Source organism: Pseudonaja textilis, chromosome Z, assembly GCF_049901715.1.
Source record: "Pseudonaja textilis isolate UNSWEBS1 chromosome Z, rPseTex1.2, whole genome shotgun sequence".
Classification (NCBI taxonomy): Eukaryota; Metazoa; Chordata; class Lepidosauria; order Squamata; family Elapidae; genus Pseudonaja; species Pseudonaja textilis.
The window spans coordinates 58637605-58660540 of record NC_142008.1 but is presented as its reverse complement, the minus strand read 5'-3'; the positions used below and the strand labels follow the sequence as shown (position 1 = coordinate 58660540).

General features: G+C 41.3%; 1 protein-coding gene across 2 annotated transcripts in view; it reads left to right on the top strand.

The window, feature by feature from the left end:
- The first annotated feature begins 1776 nt into the window (after positions 1-1776).
- Positions 1777-22936, top strand: part of TRAK1 (trafficking kinesin protein 1) — a 141069-nt gene continuing 119909 nt past the window's right edge. The window contains exon 1 of one of the 2 annotated variants that reach the window (XM_026717835.2): positions 1777-2064. The gene's annotated coding sequence lies outside the window, so the exon portion shown is untranslated. Of the gene's footprint in view, positions 2065-7645; positions 7805-22936 lie in introns of those variants that run through there. The other variant, XM_087917625.1, reaches the window with a different exon arrangement.

Here is a 22936-nt window from a genome sequence, read left to right as displayed (position 1 = left end):
CAAATCTTTGACACAGCAACACTAATTCTCCTAAGATATAGCATAATGATGGCATATTAGAATAGGATTTTGGAGCCAGGGGGATGGCGGGGAGTCCTAGAATCAAGTTTGCCCTTAGTCATGCAACAGACTGGGCTTCTTTGGATCGATTATTCTCTTTCAGTTTAACCTACTTGATAGGATGTGGAAATTGCAGTGGGTGGAGGGGGAGATTAATCCCTGTGTAAGCTTCCTTCAGTTTCTAAAAAACAGTGGCTATAAGTCATAAAAACAAAGTAAATAGTATTGATTAAGGTTGACATAAAGAAGATCCTAGCATGGTACTGCTAATAGAATTTTGGAGGACGAGGAAAATATAATTCTGGTAATAGGGAGTGACAATACAAGAATTGCCATGTTTATGCAGTAATCTTAAAAATTCTTATTTTCAATATTGTTCCATGTACACTGCTTAGTTATAGTATAACCCAATAGAAATACTATGAGCAGAAACTTATCTGAGTAATGACTATTGAAAGAATTTAAGTAGCATTCTCTATATGAAACTTGATCAGTTGGAGATTGCATTTAATGGTTTAAGGATATTTAAGATTATGTCAAAGTGAGATTCTTACATAAATAGAGTATTACACAGTGTAAACTATAAAATATCTAAGAATTACTGTTTCTCTGAAAATATGACCTACCCCGAAAGAAAAGCCCTAGCTTTATTTTTACACGTGCACCCAATATAAGCCCTACTCCCAAAATAAGCTCTAATTAATATCAGAGTATATTCATGAAGTGGAATAGAGCTTAGTAACGAAGTCAGCCAATGAATAGGCTTGGCAACTGACCAGCCAAACGGAGCTGATTTGGAAAGTGAAACCAGAAGTGGCCTGAGTGTGGCTCTAGTCTCTGCTCTCAGCTCTAAACTGAAACTAACTTGCTTGCTTGCTGTAACTGATATATGTTCTGAGTCCACTGAGCTGCTGCTTGTATTTTTGCTTATGTTACGTTGAAAGAATCTACAATTGGTATCGTAAACTTTACTCATGTTATGTTTATAAAGATGTTAATTATCCTGCTGAATCAGTCATCTCTGTGTTTTCTAGACTTGAATTTCTGCTGCAAACTCTCACAATTAAGACCCCACCCACTCCGGGGTGCATGGGGTGAGGCACATAGGTAAAAAATAAGTTAGGATGGAGGTGGAGCTGCCCTACTTATCAGGCCTTGCACACCCTGACACCTGCCTTGCCTTGCCAGTCCACTTCTTTGGCTACTTGTTGCTGCTTGTGCGTGATGTCCCCAACCTCCATTTCGTTGTCAGAGAAACAGGCTGTGAATTGACATGCACAGTGTCCCTGGCCTCATTTTGCTGTCAAAGGCCTTCTGGAAATGCCTCTGCAGCCAAGAAACAAGGTCCGGATTGAAGCACATGTTGCCCCGGGCTCCATTTTGCCATCAGAGGCCCTTCAGGAAAGGTCTCTGCAGCCGATAACAGAGCTCCAGATCAAATCAGAGATCTGTTATTAGCTGCAGAGACCTTTCATGGTGACTGGTGATCTCCAGAAATTCTGACTGTATTCCCAGTTTTTATCTTTCTGAATTTGTTTCTATGTACAGATCTTTAAAAATATCTAGAAGTAAAATAGAGACTATTTTATGCTGCTTTGCAGTTGCCTGTTATATTTAGAAAATATTTTACCTTGGGTTTACTACTAAAAAGCAAGAATTTTTAGAGATGTGTTTTATCTACTTAAATTTCCCTTCCTTGGTATATGTATTACAGATCCATCAAAGAAGCCAACAGAGGGAAGATTGCATTGCCAATCTCTGCCGGATACAGTCTCCTGCTTTGGCCCTCTGATGGCAGTAGGCACTTTGCTGTGAAACTTGCCAAACTGGACGCCACAGTTTTGAACGATTATTCTTTGGCAGCTGTTGTGCCCTATCCTGAGACAACTAATCATGCAGTCCTAGCCTGTAGCACAGGCATTCATGAAGAGCATTATGTAAGTGAAGGTGTGGAAAACAATGTGTCAGACTGCAGGGAATACAGAGATGCTGGCACCATTACTGGTAGGTAATAATATTGATGTTTCTTTCTTAGTATTGACAAACCTTCCATCTGTCTTGCAATATCATTTGAAGGAGTTTAAACCTGTGAATCCCAAAGAAGTGAATAGTGTCTTTGGTACTGTGGTTATAGCCATTCATATTTTAGATCTGTTCTGCTTCTGGTTGGTTAGAGAAGAGGCATTGAGTGGTAAATGCCAGTTTGATACTGTACAGGGAAGGTTCTATTGGCTCAGAAGGAACCCCTCATATCAAGAGACCATTTCTTTATCCAGCTGACCTAGAAAAAAATCACTAAATATCCAACCTTCCCTTTTTAGACTTAAAGCATACTTTTTAAGGAAAAGAACACCTACATTTCAGTGGTTGTCACAGTTCTCTAGAACAACTTTCCCACTGACATGTTATGGGCCCCAGACTTTAAATGATCTGGCTCTTTCCTCAGTAGTTTGGGTATAGGTGACTAGAGTTCCTTTTTGATTGCTTTAAATTGTTCCATTCAGAACATTGTGAAGTAATTAATTAATTCTTTATTGGCCAAGTGTGATTAGACACCCAAGGAATTTGTCTTGGTGCATATGCTCTCAGTGTACATAAAAAGAAAAGATACATTCGTCAAGAATCATAAGGTACAACACTTAATGATAGTCATAGGGTATAAATAAGCTATCAAATCATACTAGGAAACAGTCAATATAAATCATAAGGATACAAGCAACAAAGTTATAGTCATACAGTCACAAGTGGGAGGGGATGGGGGATAGGAATGATGAGAAGATTAATAGTAATGCAGATTTAGTTCATAGTTGGACAGTGTTGAAGGAATTATTTGTTTAGCAGAGTGATGGAGTTTGGGAAAAACTTTGTCTAGTTGTTCTGGTTTGCAGTGCTCTACAGCATTGTTTTGAGGGTAAGAGTTGAAACAATTTATGTCCAGGATGTGAGGGGTCTATAAATATTTTCACAGCCCTCTTTTTGACTTTTGCAGTATACAGGTCCTCAATGGAAGGCAGGTTAGTAGTAATTATTTTTTCTGCTGTCCTAATTTTCCTCTGAAATCTGTGTCTGTCTTATTGGGTAGCATAACCAAACCAGACAGTTATAGAGGTTCAGATGACAGACTTAATAATTCCTCTGTAGAACTGTATCAGCAACTCCTTGGGCAGTTTGAGCTTTCTGAGTTCGCGCAGAAAGAAATATCAGGTTTTCAAGTGATGAAATCCATTTAAAAAGAAAAGAGCATCTTCCAAAACAATTTCTTTTATTTAGGAAAGCATCAAATTGGCAAAGTCCATGGTAATTCCAGATCTGATACAACTTGAATTACCCCACAATATCAGAAGTTAGAATCACAGACTCAGAAACCCCAAAACAACCCCCACAATTGAAAGCAGTCTTCCCCTCTTCTCCTCTGATGCGAATTCGGTGATACGCTTCTCAGAGATCTAATTTGGTGAACATTTTCCCTTTTGCTAAGTGTCCTAACATGTCTCTCATGAGCGGTAGGGAGTATGTGTTGTGAATACTCACAGCATTTAAAGATTTAAAATCCGCAAATAAGCACACCTCCCATCTTTTTTTTTCTTTAAATAGTACAGGAGCAGCCACTCTGGATTTTGCAGGTTGGATGAACCCTCTGGTTAGGTTTGTGTCTATATAGTGCCGTAGCTTTTTCATTTCCTTAGGTGTCATGATCTGGAATAATGTCAGGTTTCCAAGTGATGAAATCCATTTAAAAAGAAAAGAGCAAAGTCCATCTTCTAAAACAATTTATTTTATTTAGGAAAGCATCAAATTGGAAAAGTCCATGGTAATTTCGGATCTGACACAACCTGGAATTATCCCACAATATCAGAAGTTAGAAACAACCCCCAAAAGTTACATTCTCCAATAGATGTAATTTAACATAGCTTGATGTCAAAATCTCCACCAAAAGGGGCTTGAACATGGTCAGTTCGTTTTCCCATGGGAAGAAGAATCACCTAGCTTAAACAACTCTCCCTATTTCCACTCCTCTCCCCGTAGGAATGTGGCAACCCTTTCCTCATGACCTCCAAAGAGAAAGTAAGAAAAAGGATATATACTAAGCCTAACTAAAATGGCTATACATATGTCAATTTTAGGCTTGACAGGCTGCCCTCCCTCATTTGAAAAGAAACCCCTGCAATGACATAAAATACACAAAGATTGAAATTAGGTTAAACACAATCATATATTGCTCATTTTAACCTTCTCTGCCACCCACAGAATTTGCCTTAGGCTTATGTGGATATTTTTCATATAATTTTCCCACCAATCTATCAGCCTTAACTTTCCAGCTATTAAGCCAAGTCGCTTGTGAAATTGGATAACTTTTCTAATAAATTAAATATTGTAACTTCCCTCTGAAAATCCTAGAATCCAAAATTTTCTTAATCTCATAATGTCCATGCCCTGTAATGAACAAAGGCTTCGGAGCTACACGTTCTACTGGCCTCAATGAAGCATCAACAACCAGCTTTAATAAACTACTATGAAACACCAGATGTACTTTCCCCAATAACTTAGGGAGATTGAGTTTCACAGTTATTGGGTTTATTACTTTAATTATCTAAAAAGGCCCTATAAATTTTGGACTTAATTTCCTAGAAGGTAAGTTTAACTACAAATATTTAGTTGACAAATAAACTTTATCCCCCACTTTAAATTGTAGCTGCTGGGAATGATGTTTGTTAGCTTGTATCTTTTGGATTTGCGCTGCCTTATTCAAAGCCTTTTGTGTTTCCTTAATTGCGGTCATCCATTCAGTTACTGACATGGATGGCGGGGGTCCCTCAGCAATTCAGGCATGGGAACAAACTCTATTCCAGTATTAATTTGTTAAGGTGTTAACCCAGCACTGCCATGTACAGCATTATTATAAGCAACCTCTGCAAATGGCAGCAATTCAGCCCAGTTAATTTGTTGATAATTTACATAACATCTTAAATATTGTCCAATAATTTGGTTAGTATTTTCACCTAAGCCATTAGTTTCTGCATGAAATCCTGAGCTTAGACCTTGAGAGGATCCAATTGCTTTTATAAATTCTCTCCAGAATTTTGCAGTAAACTGAACCCCTCCATCTGAAATGATTGTACGAGGCACTCCATGCAATCTATATATATGATTCACAAACATTTTGGATAACTTCCTGGCTGATGGTAGTCCTGGGCATGTAACAAAATGAGCTTGTTTGGAAAATAAATCCACTGCAGTCCAAATGACTGTGTGCCTCCCACTCTCAGGTAAATCTACTATAAAATCCATCCCTTTCTCCATTGTGGTGGAGATAGCATTCAGAATTGGGTGATCAGTCTCCGCTGCTGATTGGACAGAGTCTGTCAAAATTCTGAGGACACTTCCTCTGTTGCTAGGGACCTCCCAGAAATTGACTCAGTCAGCTAGCTGGACAACATGTTAATGTCTTCTCCTAGTAAAATCCCAAAATCTTAAAGAATTAATTCAGAAAATAGGAAAAAAATCACCAATCCTGAATACTATCGCAAAAAGGAACCAGTCTACCATTTTGACAGCTGTCAAAGGCAGTGTGGTCGGGCCTTCGGCCCAGGCCGTCGGATGTCAGATCAGCTGAGGGCCGATCTACAATGTTCTGAGGTACTGGTTGCGGGAGGTATGTTGAAACACCATCCACACCACTTCCCTGCACTTTGGCTTGGTGAGGCTCTCAGTGGCTTCAAATGGCCGTTGCAGATGCCGAAATTAATCACGGTAGCATTAAAAGGGCTAGAAGACTGCAGCAAAGATCAGCAGAGGGACAGGCAGGTAGGGAGAGTCGATTTAGATAGGAAACTGACAGGAAAGGCTGCAGAGTAATTGGTGGTAACTCTGGAATAACAGCACCGGAGTTAAAAATGGCTAAATCGCAAAATGATAACTGTGCTGTCAGGAGAGTTGAGATGGCTTGCAGGCCGTCACACTCTCTAAGCCCAGCAGCCCCAGATTAGATGGCTTCCTATTACAGCCCCAAGCCAAAGGACAAGGCTGAAGGAACCCGAAAGGGCTCCAAGGCTTGTTTCCCCTTCTCCACATTTCCTTATTTTGCCTTGCCTTACCAACCTTCTTTCTTATTATTTAACACAAAAAGAAATTCCTAAAATGGTGCAGCTTTTCAAAAAAGTGTAGCAAGCTGTGACTAAACAGAGCCTCTTTTCAACTTGACTTAGAAAAGATGAACAGTTCTTGAAGGTGATTAAGAAGAGAAAGACACAACTTACTGTCCATTTGAAAGGTGAATTTCAAAATGGTGGCTTCTTCAACCCTGAACAGATTGTAGCCCCTCCCCCCAGCTTTTGGCATGCACACAGCTTTGGAGTCAAACTCCAGAAGCCATTTGCCAGGTTTCAGCTGTATTTGGATGATTCCAAGGGATGTGCATAAGCGCACCAATGGGCCTACCATCCCTGTCCTAATGTCCCCTTTTATTCATACCCATTTCATGTAATCATAATCATGTTTTAATTATATCTGTTATCTAATACATGCTTGACAAATAAAATAAATAAATAAGTTCTTTGACTCACTCTGACCATGGGTCAAGAAAACTGAAGGAATGCCAGTCCTTTCAATTGAAAAGATTTTCCAGGGGAAAATCCTTCAGAGATCCCTCCCTGGTTGTGTATTTCAGTTGGCCATCTTCCCAGAAGTGGATCAGTTAGATGTTTCAACCAAAAACATGCAGTTCATCTTCACTTAATTCTGACCAATTCTTGATCTTTCTTACACATTACTCTACAGTTTCTATTGTTATTACTACTACTTTCATTTCAAGTGCTTTTTTATTTTTATTCATCTCATTTAACCAAGCTGTGTCATTATTGTATCTTTTTGGGTTACCCCATATCTGCACACAGAACAGCACTGTTTCTTCCTTATCAGGTGTACTGACTGATTCACTGCAGTTGTTCCATGGATAAATCCAGTGATGGGATTCAATTTTTTTTTACTACTGATTCTGTGGGTAAGGCTTGGTAGGCATTGCAGGGGAAGGATACTGTAAAATGTCCAGTCAGAAGTGGTATTTGCCGGTTCTCTGAACTACTCAAAATTTCCGCTACCAGTTCTCCGGAACTGTTCAGAACCTGCTGAATATCACCTCTGGGTGGATCAGAAGAAACCTTCCTTTTTTATCTCATTAACATTTTTATTGAGATATAGGATAAAATAAGATACAAAATATGAAAGAAATTAGGAAAACAATGGGAAGAAGGTAGGGAGAGAAAAGTGAAGAAAGGTTAGAAAAAAGAAGCATAGACTTCCGACACACTGTTGCAGTAAAATAGGGCATTAGCATCAAATCACAACTTTTTTTCATAATAATATAAACTAGCCATTTGTTTAAGGATTTATCAGTCTAATCCAGGGGTGTCAAACTCAATTTCATTGATGGCCGCATCAGGGTTGTGTTTGACTTCAGGAGGCCAGATAGGTTTGGCCAGGTGTCAACTCTGAAGCTGGCCTAACTGTGGCCATTTTCTCTTTAGCTTTGCTCTAAGGAGGTCTCTCTTTGCATTGTTTCAGGGGTGACATAGCCTGGAGCTAAGAAGCCAGGAAGCAGGATATAGAGATAGCTAGGATGTTGTAGCCTAAATAAAATTCCCCTGGGAATCAAGGACGTTTCTGCAGGTGTTCAAAAGATGGAGACTGAGGTCACCTAGCAACTGGAATACATGCTGATTGGACCATGTGACTGGAGACTCTGAGAGTAAGTGATTTTACTTTTAATTGGGTGTAAAACTGGTGGGAATTTAGAGCCGGTTTTCCACCAACTCTGTGCCAGTTTGACATGTTCCAATAAAATGTTCCTTGAATAATATGCCTGCTTCTGAGTTCTTATAGAATGGGATGTATTACTTGGAACCTTTACATTAAACTGGCCCTGAAAACTCTAAGGTTCCAAACTGGAGTTGCTGTCTGGGGTCCCAAGCTCAGGGTGCTTACCCAGTCTATGCAGGCAATGGAAAAGACTCAGGGAAGATAAAGGAAAAAATGGATAAGCGATGGACGCTGGCGGAACATATGGGGGAATTGTGGAACGCCTGACATTCCCATCGATGCCCAAGCGAGTGGCCACAGCTGAAGTCAAACACCAACTGGGGACCCGGGCTGAGGAGCAAACCAACCTGCCAGCTTCTGAGCTTTACAGAGCAAAGGAGGACCTAGAGTCCAAACTAGCTTCTCAGGGTCAGACCCATGAAGGAGACAAGAACGATGATCCTGGAGTGGAAGTTAACAGGAACTCTGAATTCAAATGAATTGGGAGAATGGAAATACCAGACTTGCAGCCAAACCCTGGAGAGACTGTCTGAAAGATTTGAGCAGATGCATCTCAGCAGAATTGGCCAGCAGAAATGAACCAGTCACACAATAACTGTCCTGGGCCAGTTGACTTTTACATTTCCCGTGCAGAGGGACTGGTCTACTCAGGGTGTGATACCTCAAGCCCTGCATTCAGTACAACCTAGGATGCAACCAAGTCTGCCCAAGAAGGATTAGTCATCTCTTCTGATGACCCGAGCTACCAGCCCTCCTCAGCTGCTATCAGCTTGGTCAAGCTCCAGTTCCTATTGGAACTCACCCAGGTGCCGAAGATCAGTCCAGGCCACTAGATCAGTCATGACTGCCATTGGCTGGGGAGATGCTCCTGGCTGGGCCTACTACCTGGACAAGGCTGGGTCCAGGTCCAGGCACAGCCGCACCAGTTGTGATGCAACCAACACTCTGCCAGCCCAGAGGGAAAGCTCCACTGTGCTTTCGAGTGGTGTTCAATGGGAGCCCGGATAAGTTGACCTTTTTCTTAAACCGAGCTTGGACTCACATTAACTCCTCTGGGGACAGCTACCAAGATGACTGAGAAATTGTTTCCACCCTCACTGTCAACCTGGAGGTGGCAGTGTTGGAATGGGTGACCCAAATTTATGACAAGGGGGCTACTGAGCTGGAAAATGTTCATCATTTTCTGCAGGAATTAAGGACTGATTTGAGGACATATTCCATATCCAAGAAACAGAGACAGAAATCAAGAAAATCAGACAGAGACCGTCTAGTCAAGGAATATGTCTAGGAATTCCGAAGAACACCGGGAAGCTGAGGCAGTGATTGGAACTGATGCTGGTCCATTACTTTAAAGAAGGTCTGGACAAGAAACTGCTCCAAATCTGCCTTTGTCAGGGAATCCCAGACTGCATCCATGACTGGTACTAGACGGCTGTAGTAATGGACCTAGAACTATGGCGACATAACAAGGAGACCCAGAGAGGAAGCCTAAGAGACAACTGGGACGGTAAGCCAGCCTATGCCAAGCGGAGGAGCCACTCAAAGAGACCTCTACAATGCCCATAAAATGCTTCTGGTGTGGACAAGAAGGACACCGGGCATCTGAATGCCTAGCACTAGCTGCTGTGCCACAAGCAAGAGGCCAAACTTCTTCTGCAAAAGCAAAGAGCAGCACAGAACTATGGAAAAGGGGAATTTTGCCCAGCAAGCCATTGAGGTCTCCCCCCAACCCAAGAAAAAGGGGAAGAGAGAACTCAGGTCCCTGAGGTCTCATCACTGCTAAGCAATGACAGCAATGACAATAGTGAGGATGATCCAATTGTAAGTGATCATCCGTCCTTTAATAATTAAGTTGAATTTAGTGGTGCTAGAGACATGACCCCAAGGGAAAATAGAAGCCCTCATAGACATGGGCTGCACTCGCTGCTTTATCAGCCCTTCCACAGTCGCTAAGCTGCGCATAAAGATGAGATTCCTAGCAAACCCCATACAATTTGAGCTAATAGGAGGGAACCCAGGTATGCATGTCATTAAACCCATCAAACTAGAGATAGAGTACCACTGGGAGCTAATCCAGTTCATAGTGGTGCCAAAAATGACAGAGTCCACCATACTGGGATTGGCTTGGCTCAATGATCACCTGGGAAGGGGGTTACCAAAAATTGAAATAGGCTTTGGGTTCAGACCCATCCCCCCCCCAACCTTAATAGAGAGGGAAGTCTGCCAGCGGCTGAGTGACACTAATCATGAAGAGAAAGCTGCCATAATAGCAGAGCAGCTCCCGGGGACTCCCCAGATTTCAAGAAAATACCGGGACTTAGCAGAGGTATTTAGCAAAGAGGAATGAAATATTCTATCCCCCCACCGACCCACAGACTGCACAATACAGTTTATGCCGGGGCTAAACTACCAAAACCAAAAACATATTCTATGACTCCCAAGGAAATGAAAGTGCATATAACCAGCAAAATCTATGGTAGCTGCCCCATCTTGTTTAAAGAGAAGATGGGTTAGGCTCTGTGTGGATTTTAGAGGAATAAATGCAGTATGTGTGGAAAACACTTACCCACTGCCACTAATAAAGGATATATTGTCCCACCTGGCCAACGGGAAGGTATTCATCAAACTAGACAAACTAGGCATACTACTGACTCAGAATTAGAGAAGGAGATGAATGGAAAACTGTCCATTAGGCAGCTTCCTATTTAACTTGATGTTGTTTGGGTTACAAAGGCCACCTATCATCTTCATGCAATTAATCAACAAGGTGCTACATGAGCACCTTTATAAAAGGGTCCTTGTCTATTTGCATGATATTCTTATATTTAGTGAAACAACAGAGGAACATGTGAAGCTAGTGTGCCAAGTCCTGAAAAAAATACTCACAGCAAAGCTATATGTCAAGCTGTCAAAATGCAAGTTCTACAAGACTGCTCTGCACTACCTGGGCAAACGAGGGGATAGAAATGGATCCAGCAAAAGTCAAAGCAGAACTAGACTGGCAGGCCCCTCATGCTTACAGACAACTTCAAGGCTTCCTAGGGTTTGCCAACTTCTAGCCTTGTCCATAAGACAACTACTAACAACCGGGGGCAGAAACCCTGTCCCAGCCGTCTCATAAACTGGACTTTGGAATGTCAGTGGGTTGTTGAGATATTAAAAAGATTGTTTACTGAGGAATCCACCCTCAAACACTATTGTAGTGCAAGCAGACGCCAGCGGCATCACGATTGCCGCTGTCCTGCTCCAAAGAAATGCAAGTGGAGACCAACAACCATGCGCTTACACTTCCAAAAAACTGCCTGACACCAAAAGGAGGTGGGCAGTATGGGAGAAAGAGGCATATGCAGACAGATGGGCATTGCTAACCTGGAGACATTTTTTGGAGGGCAGTCAAGTACCATTTGAAGTCTGGACTAGCCACAAAAACTTAAAAGTGGTAAATAAAACAAAAAACTCCACCCAAATCAGGTTCGCTGGGCACAATATTTCAAATGGTTTAACTTTGAACTAAAGTACATTCAGAGAGGGAAGAATCTACTCGCCGATGTCCTGTCCAGAAAACCACAATCCAACAGCAAGCCACCAGAAGTAATCCACGCAATGATTTCCCCCTCCCCAACCAGTAGCACAAGCCATCATATGGTCACAAACCAGACAAAAACTCACAGAGGGGATGACATGACCCAAAACTTAAAGAATGAACTATTAACAGACCCCTGATACAAAGAGAATAAAGGAGCACTAACCCTCAAAGACAGATTGGCATGAAAGGGACCCAGAATCTACGTGCCCCATAGCCTATGGCTTCAAATACTTCAAAAAAGCCATGACACTAAACTAATTGGGCATTTCAATTATTTAAAAATGCTGAATCTCACCAGGAGACAATTTTGGTGGTCAAAAATGAAGAAGGATATTGAGGTCTATATGAAAAGCTGTGCCACTTGTGCAACCATGAAAAAGAGACCAGGGAAGACCCCAAGTCTTCTCCAATGTGGCAGATCCGTCCTGACCATGGGAGGAAATTGCCATGGATTTAATTGTGGACCTTTCTGACAATTAAGACTTCGCCGGCTGCTAGGGAAAGTGCATCCTGTTTTCCACTGTAGCTTACTTAAGCCAGCAGTGAGTTTGCAGCTTAGGCCAATAGATTGAGCAGCTCCCAAACCACTTGTAATTGAAGGGAAAATTCCCTTTGAAATAAAAAGAATCTTAGAATCCATAGTACACAGAGGGCAATTGCTATATTTAGTGTATTGGAAAGAATGCTCTCTCTCTCTCTCTGAAGCCTACTGAATGAAAAGTTGGAAGGTGAAGGCAGATTGGTGAAACAGTTCCATGATAAGTACCCGCATAAGCCAAAGGGGCTCTTGTGGGGAGAGAGGAGGTTAGGGAGACTTCCAATTAACCTCTGTGATTTTTCTTGCAGGAAACCTTCAATTGAGGGGGGCGGGGGCAACCTGTCAACCTGAAGCTGGCCTAACTGTGGCCATTTTCTCTTTATAGGTTTCCTCTAAGGAGGTTTCTCTTCACATTGCTCCAGGGGTGACACAGCCTGGAACTAAGGGCCCAAGGAGATAGATGGGGAGTTGTAGCCTAAATAAAATTCTTTACCCTAGAAATCAAGGAAGTTTGTGCAGGTGTTTGAAATGTGGAGACTGAGGTCGCCTAGCTATTGGACTGGAGACTGTGGGGGAGTGACAAAGTTTTACTTTTAATTGGATATAAAAGTGGTGGCAACATAGACCCTGTTTTCCACCAAGTCTGTGTCAATTTGATACATCCCAATAAAATGTTCTTTGAGGAATATGCCTGCCTTGGAATTCTTATTGAATGGGATGTATCACTTGGAACCTTGACACATGGTGGGTCTGGCCAGTTCAACACCACTCATGTCAGGAGTGCCTATGGTGGCCCGGGTGGTGTCTGTGATCCATTATTTCCAGCAGAGGAAGATGAGACCAGGGAGAGCACCGAACCCTTATCCTCCAGGGGAGCCTCCTCATCTCTCTTATGCCATGCAGATGACCCCAGATGGTGGCACAGGCTGTCTAGAGCCCTAGGCAGCAGAAGGCAAGTTCCCAGCCCGACCCTCAAGCTCCCAGGGCACATGGACCCTCCAACCCAGTGCTGCTTCACTCTTCTTGGCCAGGTTGCTCATGGTGTGTGCGGGAAGGCAAAGTGTGTGATCAAATGCTTGCAGCCCTCCTGAACTCTGTTTTTGGCTGCAATGACCTCCTACAGTGTTCTGTCAGCTAAAATGGAGCTCGGGAAGGTAACGTGCAGCCTTCCTGAGCTTCATTTTTGCTGGCAGAGCGACTGTAGGCTGGTCCTTCGCTATTTCTAGGGCAACCCCCTAGGCCAGACCTAAGTACCCTTGAGTTTGAACAGGAGGAGAGAAGACATACAATGGACCTGGAGGCCATCTGCTACGGAGCATGTTGGTCCCCACTGTCCCCGGGGTGATGAACCTGTTGAAAAACATGGCCACTGCGCATTGCCTGGTGTGACAAACAGGTCCATCAAAGGTCGACCAAATTTTTGAGCCAGCTCAAGAAAAAGGGAAGGATGCAGCCTCCACTCTCCATAGTCTGTCATGGCCCTACTGAGCCAGTCTACCTACACATTGTCGCTGCCAGAAATATGGTCTGCACAGATGGACAACAGGTGTTTGTCTGCCCATCTGCCCAAGGCTTCCACTTCTAACACGAGAGACTGGGAACTGGTACCCCCCTACCTATTTTATATGGGCTTTGGCAGCCACATTGTCCGTCATCACGAGGACATGTGCTCCTTCCACAAACTGTTGAAAATGTTGAAGAGCCAGTCAGTCTGCCCTGAGCTCCAGCCAATTGATGTGAGCCTGTTCTTCTGCTGACCATAGACCCTGTTCCGTCTGGGTCAACAAGTGAGCGCCCCAACCTGAGAGACTGGCATCTGTCATAATGGTGACCCTGTCCGTTTCCTTGAAGAAGTAACCATTAGAGATGGACTTTGAGAGCTACTGTTGAAAAGATTGTGTCACCTCCCTGGGGTCCCTGACCCTGAATAAAGAGTGGCTACTTATCTTGCCCAATAGTTGAAAAGGCGAGCCAGAGGGGAGGATCCCTCTCTCTGGATACAGTTTGCTAAAGCTTGCAAACTCTCTTGACGGTCCTGAGAAAGAAAAACCAGGCAAGATATAGTATCTATAGTGCCTCCTAAATGAAGTAAACCAGTGGAAGGAATAAATTGACTTTTTTTGATATTTATTGAAAAACCATGGTTCTGCAAGACCGTGATCGTAGTCGGCAAGTCCTGTCTTGCCTCCAATCATGAGGCTGATAATATTAATATATCATCCAAATAACATTGTAGACATACTGAAACAGCGTGAAGGTGCAGTGCCAGGGCCTTTAACGCTTTAATGAAAATCCTAGGGGCAGAGGATAACCCAAATGGGAGGGCATGATACTGATAATGGCGCCCTTCATAACAAAAACGAAGGAAGAATCAATGTGAATGGCAGATAGGAATATGGAGATAGGCCTGTCAAATCAATAGAGGTGAGGAAATTGCCCTCCCTAATGCTCTCCAGAATAGTCTGGAGGGACGGTATTTTAAAACACTGATAAATGAGTTATCTATTGAGCCATTTCAAATCTAGAATTGCCCCCCACCCACTCCCACCTGAGGCCTTGGGAATTACAAAATGTCTTGAATAAAATCCCTGTCCTTGTTGACTTACGGGAACTCTCTGGATGGCCCGGAGATCGAGCAAGTGTTGGATGGCAGACTCCACAAGCTCCCTCCTTACCTTGCCCTGGAAATAGGACATGAAATGAAAAACCTCAGGGAAGTGGAGCGGAACTTTAGGAAAAGGCCCAACCTTATTTAACACCCAGGCATCTAAAGTAATCTCCTCCCATCTGTCAGGGAGGCTGGCCAAACAGCCACTGATGGGAGGGCTGGTGATATAGTTAGCATTGGCAATGGAATGGATAACTTCCTCCTCGAAAGGGCTGTTTGCCCAAATATTGTTGCCTGCCCTTGCCTGCTTGATCTTGAGGTTGATAAGGATGCTGATAAGGAGGCCTTTGAGACAGCTGAAAACTGGGACCTGGCTCAGACCGAAAGGACGGTTGTCTGAAGTATGCAGCAGGGTGAGACTCTGCTCTTTTGTAGAGGGCCAGTAACACCTTCCTCTTATTCCTGGACTCCATGAATAGAGGATCCAAGGCTTCTCCAAACAGACGATCCTCTTGAACTGGGTTTGAGACCAGCTTCCACTTTCTCCTGCCATCTGCCTGCCAATGTTGAAGCCGGCACTTACGCCTAGCTGCCACAGAAGCAGCAATGGCCTTAGTTGCAAATCTGGCTCCATGAAGAGTAGCATCTGCAATAAATTCTGCATCCACAACCAGCTTATTAATATCCTGGTGAGCTCTAATATCTGAAACTGGAAGCCTATCCTGCAGTTGTTGAGAAAGGCTCTAGTGAAAAAAGAGGCAGCTGTGGATGCCTTGACTGCCCAAGCAGCCGCTTGATGGGCTCTCTACAATGACTGTTCAATCCTCTTGTCCTCAGCCTTGAAGACCTTCTCAGGATCGGAAGGCACAGATGAACCTGACATCAAGACTGCCACAAGTCCATCTACCACAGGAACTTGCAGTCTCTTGGTAAGTTCCAGACCCATGTTGAAAAACTACGATCAGTAGCAGATAGACTAGGTCCTGAAGCAGTAGTATCTAGTTGTTTGTGTAAGGAAGAGCTTAGGAGATGGAACAACCTCTGCTCGAATAGTTGGTTCATCAGAGTATCAGATTCCATAGGAGCGTCCCAGCTGGAATCTCCATCACCAGCACCTGGACCCAGATTGGCAGTATTTCTGGCCTTAAACAGCAATAACTTGAATAGAGTAGGACGGAACAGACTGGTAAAGGCCGGCTGATCAGGTACTAAACCCTAGTCCTCAGAAAGTCAGATTCTTTTTTATGTCCCTCTCCTGCCAGGAGGGAATGAGCATACACTGAAGGATCAGGAGATCCAGGGTCCTGGAGTAGAGAACCTCCTTCAGACAAGCGCCCCACCTGTTCTCTTGATGGCATAACAGAAATGTTTGAAGCCTCCGGGGAATGATGTCGAAACCTCTGGATTCCTTCAATTTTGTCTTTCCAGATAGCCCTGTCTATGATGACTTGCATATTTACAGGAACTTCCTCTTCAGTGGATTCAGTGCCCCTAAGCCCTGCTGCTGTAGGAGTGAACATTGCTTCCACTCCTGGCCTAGGCCTGTCAGTCTGCTGTTGCCAAGGCTCTGAACGAAAGGCCAAATCTTGGGGATCCCCATAAATATAACTGCTGCATAGCAGGACCTTCATTACCATCTGGGGACCAGACCTGCGCTCTGGGGACCAGACCTGGTAGAAGGACCAGGATCTACCTCTTGTTGAAGATCCTCACTATGTTGGGAAGCAGCTCAGACACCCTTTGGATGTCTATTGCTATTGCTCCTCCCACTGGAAGCTTTCTGGCTCTTTGTAATCTGTTTTTCTAGTGCCTTCTGACACCCAGAAGCATCCTTCTCCTCCGCCTTTGAGGCCTTCTTGGATGGTAAGGCCTTTTTCCTGGCTTGCCTGTATGAGCAAGAGCCAAGGAAGTAGAGCTGTGTGTACCTGCCCTAGAGGTCCTGCCTCCTCTTGGGGCTTCTGCCATTCTGTATAATGGCCCTCTTTCCACTGCATACCACATGAGGAGAATCAATGGGGGTTGTTATGGGCAGGGGGAATCCAACTACCCCAACCCCCAATGCTCCAGGCCACTCCTGAAGTCCTCTTCAGCCCTTGTTATCTCAGCAGGACATTACCACACCCTGCTGGCACTGAGCTCCCACCAAGGCCTCACAGGGGCCTAACCTGGATAATAGAAGCCCAAAGGCTTGAAGAACCAGGTCTTACTTTGGTGCTAGGAAGCAAGCTTCCCCACCAGCACAAAGCACCTCGCCCCCTTCTTAGTGGCTCCTGCTGTCTCTATGAAGCTGAAACCCCAGCAGTGGACTGCAATCGGCGCTTTGGAGGGCCTGGAGACACAGGCCGAATTCACCTGCCAATTTGTGTAGGCTGCTAATCATGCGGCCTGCCTCTTCACTGCAGAGCTCCAAAAAGGCTACCACAGCCTCTGCTGGCCATGCCGGAGCATCAAAAAACTCTTCGTGGCTCAACTGATCAGCTGTGAAGTGGGCCACTATTTTTAAAACTTTTTTTTTTGACAGTGTAGCAATATTTGCTACAAGAGAGAGGCAATCTATGTCCGTCCTGGCTGAAGAACTGAACTGAAAGCTGAGGGAGTTCCAGCAACAGAGGTGGAGCTGAACAACTTTGACAGACTCAGTTCAATCAGCTAGGAGATGGAGTTAACCTTTGCCTGGACTCTTGTAACCATACAAGGGAGAACAGTGATGGCTAACCTTTTTGGCACCGAGTACCCAAAGCGCACATCCCCAAAATGCAATATGTGCATGTCCCTTGCAGATGCACCCCATGCCCCGTTCATGCGCCTTGCCCCCTGTGCATGCACGGCAGAGATCTGAAGACCGGATGGCCAATGGGAGGCACATAAGCATGTGTGGCGGAGCTGAGCTGGGGCAAAGGCTCGCGTGCCCACAGAGAGGGCTGTGCATGCTACCTCTGGCACGCGTGCCATAGGTTCGCCATCATGGGTTTAGAACTTTTCAGGTCTTATTATTCGATTGAGGAAGAATTTGGTTAGAGATAAGTAAGTGTACAGCTCTATCTAGTGTTCTTTAGTCCTTGGTGGGGTTATACACTTGTAGCAGAAAGACTGTCAAGCATTCCTGGAAATGAACTCTTTTGTGTAAATGTATCCCCAGATCACCAAAAAATAAAAGCAAATGTAAATTTTGTAACCTACTCATTCTCTATAAATACAGTATGCAATAATCATCTTTATTTCATCTTGACATTCTTGAAAATCATCCTTATAATGGGATCAAACAAGTTGTTAGGCATATTTAAAGATTAATGGCTATATTTTAGTATTCACATTAGACTTTATATCATAATAAATTTATGAGTTTTTGAAAGTTCACCTTTTTAATTAAATTAAAATTTTAAAGATTAATTTTTGTTTTTTCCTCCTTTGAACACTCTTTTTATCCACCTTCAATGTTGTTTTGCAATTTGATTTCACTGCTTATTTAGGCAACTGAATAGATTTATTGTTACACTTACATGCTTTTTAAAAAATGAACAGCGTATTTGCTTTTTCAGCAATTCCACCATCTGGCTGGACAGCGTGGGCAGTAGAACCAGTGATGGAAAACAAAAGGTTTAGTCTTGGTAGTGTTGCAATTTATTTTGTTTTGTTTTTCAGCAAATGATAAATATGAAAAACATATTCTTTCTGCCACAGGGAAATGGTGCTCAGAAAAGCCTTCCATTCCTTTCTGAATGTGATCTTTTTATTATATTTCTTTCTGATCAGAGTAAAATTCACAACTCATCTATTTTATTTTCTGGGAGTGCTTATGGAGTCTCTATGAGAATCAGAGACAATTCTAACATTAAAGTTATTTGGTTTTGCAGCATGGCAGCTTCCCATTTTCTCTAAATTTAAATGAGGCAGAGATCCTGGCGGGCACCAATTAAAGTATATCGAAGCCTAGGGGTACCATTCTTGTTTAATATATTAAAGGGGTACCATTCTTGTTTAATATATTAAAAGGTGGCATACTTCTTCCTTAAAGTTCTCCATCTTGAAGTGCATTATGATAGTGCATTATCATGCTAAGAAAAAATTATTAAAACATCCAAAATCTCAGAATCATAATGTTGGTTAGCTGTATACCAGTGGAGCTTCCTATAGTTTGGGATATCTTCCCAAAATTTGCATTGTATCATGACAAAGCCAACCCTTACTTTTTTGAAATGGTATTTTTTTAAAAAAATCTTATGTAGTTGAAGCAGTATATTATGGATTTAACTCTACCCTTGTTACTTGGCATTGTCTTTCTCAATTTTCTGATAATGGGAGTGGCTATGCTGTCAGTTAAAACAAGATGGATGTGTCAGGCTTCAAATATATTGAAAGAGAAACCAACTATTGATGGTATAGTTTGTTCTGCATCTTTAAATTTGAAAGTATTTGCTTTACTACTAAAATAACTAGGTTGGTTTTGGGTACAGGCTTAGCTGGGTGAGATAGAAGAGCACAAATTGTATAATCCTTGACTTATAACTGTAATTGAGCCCAATGTTTTTGTGGCTAAGTGAGATATTTGTTATTACTTTCCTTGCCATAGTTTTAAGTGAATTATTGCAGTTGTTAAATTAATAAACCAGTTGTTAAATGAATCTGGCTTCCCCATTGACTTTGCTTGTCACAAGGTTGCAAAAGGTGTTCACATGATATGGGGACACTGCAATTGTCATAATATAAACCAGTTGCAAAGCATCTAAATCTTGGTGATATGACCATGAGGATGCTGCAATGGTCATAAATCACTTTTTTTAGTGATGTTGTAACTTCTATGGTCACCAAATGAACTGTTTTAAGTCAAGGAGTATCTGTACTTGTTCATCCACTGTAGAGATTTGAATTGATCCTGGCTCCAACCCAATGATTCAGATTGTATTGTATATGTACCATTTGTGGAGGTTTGGGCCATTAGGAGGAGCCAAAAACAGGCAATCCCTTTGCAAGGATTTATTCTAGCAGTTTTTGTGCAATCTCTTTGTAAGAAATGAAGAGGCAAGAACTGGATTAACATTATGAGTGGTATAACAGGATTGCTTAAATTCTTGGTTGGGTAGGTGGCATCTAGACTTTCCAAGACAGCAAAATGCCTGTCAAAACAGCATTGCTTTTTTCTGTCTACTGAGAAGTTGTTTTACCTAGAAGCGAGATTTCTAGGAATTGTTTGGTCTGCTGAATTGCACCAAAAAGATATTTTGAGATATTACCTAATTCATGCTTGTCTCTGGCATTTAGAATACAATTTTATTCTAGACAGCTATTTTTTATTTGATTTGGGCGACAACAAAGTCCCTGAGCCCAGATGGCACTAGTTACTTCTCCTGAATTAATATTAATAAAAAGAGATCTTCAGTGGAAAGGTAAGGTTTTCTTCAAAATATTTTTTTTGACTTAATAATTTATGATATATTTTTGTTGAATCATTCAACTCTTCATGACTTGGTAGCCATTTCAGCCAATGAAAGCCATGAAAAGGTAGCCATGAAATGAGTTTGGTAGCTCAGCCAAGTTGCCTGCCAGTAACTGCTTCTTTGAATTATTGCAAGCATTTTTGTATCACCAATGATAGTATTTTGTGTTTTATGAAATGACATCAATTTGCACTCAATTCAATTTTTCCAGCCATGGGGGCTTCTCAGTGACTCTTGCTTGCATAATGCTTCCAGAATATTTAAATTTTAACCTCTGGTTTTATTTCATATAATATGAATGAATATGTTTTGTGACCTTCTATTAAGGTATTCTTAATGGTTTTCTCTAATTCTACAATTTAATTACATCAATTATTGCAATATTTTATAACGTAGAAGGTTAGAATGCTATTTATACTTATACTTACTGTAAACTTACATTTTACTGTTTTCAAACAATTATTTGCATAGGATTTTCCAATGATATTTCTCTCTGTGTGCAATAATATTAAATACTGAACTGGGAGTAAGCTTTGTGCTGATAAAATAATGGTTTTTATGTCAGACAACTCAGAACAATCATCATGTAATAATAATGGAATGATCATAATATCTTTATTATGGCAGATGTTATAATTGTCATAAGCCTTAGCTTGCATAGTTGAATTCTCAGAATTTATGATAGTCTTAACGCAAAACATGCAGAGGTTACCTGCCTCTGCAGAGGTTTTCTGCCTCTGTTTTAGATATATACAATTATTAATATTCAAATTTTATTAAATATTGAAGGGGGAGGAACCCTTTCAACTTGGATTTTTTCTTGGTATAAATTCTGAATTTAATGGAAACTATCCTTCAGTAAGCATTTTTCTAGCAGGGAAAAAATATGAATAATAATTTCATTTAAAATGCATATTATTAGTATTGAGAATTAATCTGACTCAGAACAGTAGAAATCCAGGCAGATTGGTTTGTCACATCTCATAAAATAAGGTTATTAGAAGGCCATAGTTTTGTACTTTAGTTATTTTTTTTCTTCACAAGGGTATGGCATGTATTGTTTATATTTATGTGCAGTATTTAATAATATTAATCCTCTCCAGTTGCTTTTCAGTTTCTGAAACTAAGAAATCAGTAAAATAATTGCCATTCTACAGAAACAATTTATGAAAAATCTTATCATCAATGGATTGGATCTGTTAGTGTTAAGATGCATTTTTGTAGTGGCATTGGATTCCAAAATACATTCTCTTTTTGATCATTTAAATTTACAACAATTGCAAAAACTAGTACGCTAATAGTATTGATATACTAGAAACCTAAACTGTTTTTCAACACCATTCATCTACTTCGTTTTTTTTTAAAGAAACAATCTTAGTTGTTTGAAAGTGCCAAAGATTAATAACAAAGAGTATATTCCAAATTCACTAAAATTCCTATTGTACTCTTGTGAAAACCATGTTGGAATTTTATGACCATATTTTTTTATGACCATAGTTGGGACCAGAATTTAAGTTGCTGCAGTCATAAAGTTAATATTCATTATTAAAGTTAATAATCATGTGACTGAATGCCAGTTAATGACCATTTTTAGATGGTCATTAAGTGAATTACACAACCTTTAAGTGAATCTGGTTTAACCTATTGACTTTGCTTATTGGAAGCACTCAGGAAAAGTCACAAATCATGAGCAATCAGGGTGGATTTGATTTAAATCAAATCAATTTAAATCACTAGTAAAAAGGCTTGATTTAAATCAACTCAATTTAAATCATAATTTTTAAAGAGCAACTGTCATCTCTGTCCTGCAGCGGCTCCTCCTCTTATCTGCTGACAGTCCCATTCACTTTAATGGGATGGCTGGTGATGCGGCAGTGACACAACAAGGTGAGGGACGTGGCAGACAGCAGGTGAGTGGATGCCCACTAACGGGTGCTGCCATGATGGATCTGAAATGACAGGTGCTCTTTAATATTATATTTATAAGCTGCTTGTGTTTCACTTTCATTTTTACTGCTTGCCCTTCTTCCTCACACTTAGAGCCTGATGGTACAGATGCATTTCTCTTCAAACAATCTTACAGTTTGTAGTCTACATACAGTGGGATAAAGGAATATTCCTGCACTTTGTTTTATGATTTATCTCATGGTTACTGTGAAATTGTGTGCATGTTATCTCAGCTTGCAGAGCTTGGATTCATTGAATGAGTTTACCAAAATTGTAAATACTGCAGAATATACAGCTTCATGCTACATAACTAAGCTCCATTTCATTCTGAATAAACTAAATTATTAATGTATCTTAAATAGAAAACTATATTTAGATAGATTTTTACTCCAAAAGCATTTTATTAAAATAAATTCGATAAAAATAAAAAAATCCAATTTAAATTTTTTAAAAATCTGATTTTTTATTTTTTTTAAAGAAATCATTTTTATCCATCCTGCGATCAACTGACCATGTGATTTGGTAGTCCAGGAAACCATGAGGGTGATATGATGGTAATTTTAAGGACAGGTTTTAAATCTTTTTTTTCTGAGGCCATTATAATTTTGAATCACTGTTAAACTAACAGTCATTAGTCCAGGCCCACTTGTATACATATAGCTTCCAGAATGATGGAAAATATGAGACTAGATTTGGTTCATAGAATTGAAAATATAGTTTTTGTAAGAATTATATCAATATCCAAAATTGGTTCCTGAAGTTATTAAATCGTTCTCTTTCTTCATTTCCAGCTTAAACAATTGAGATTTTAGAATGTGGAATTTAATAATTACTAGACAACCTGTCACCTATTTGGTCACTTTTCTTTCACATGTAATATAGGCATCCACTATTTTCTCTTCCTCATGACCCTCAGGTAAAGTCTCCTCTCCTTTCCTCTCCTTTCC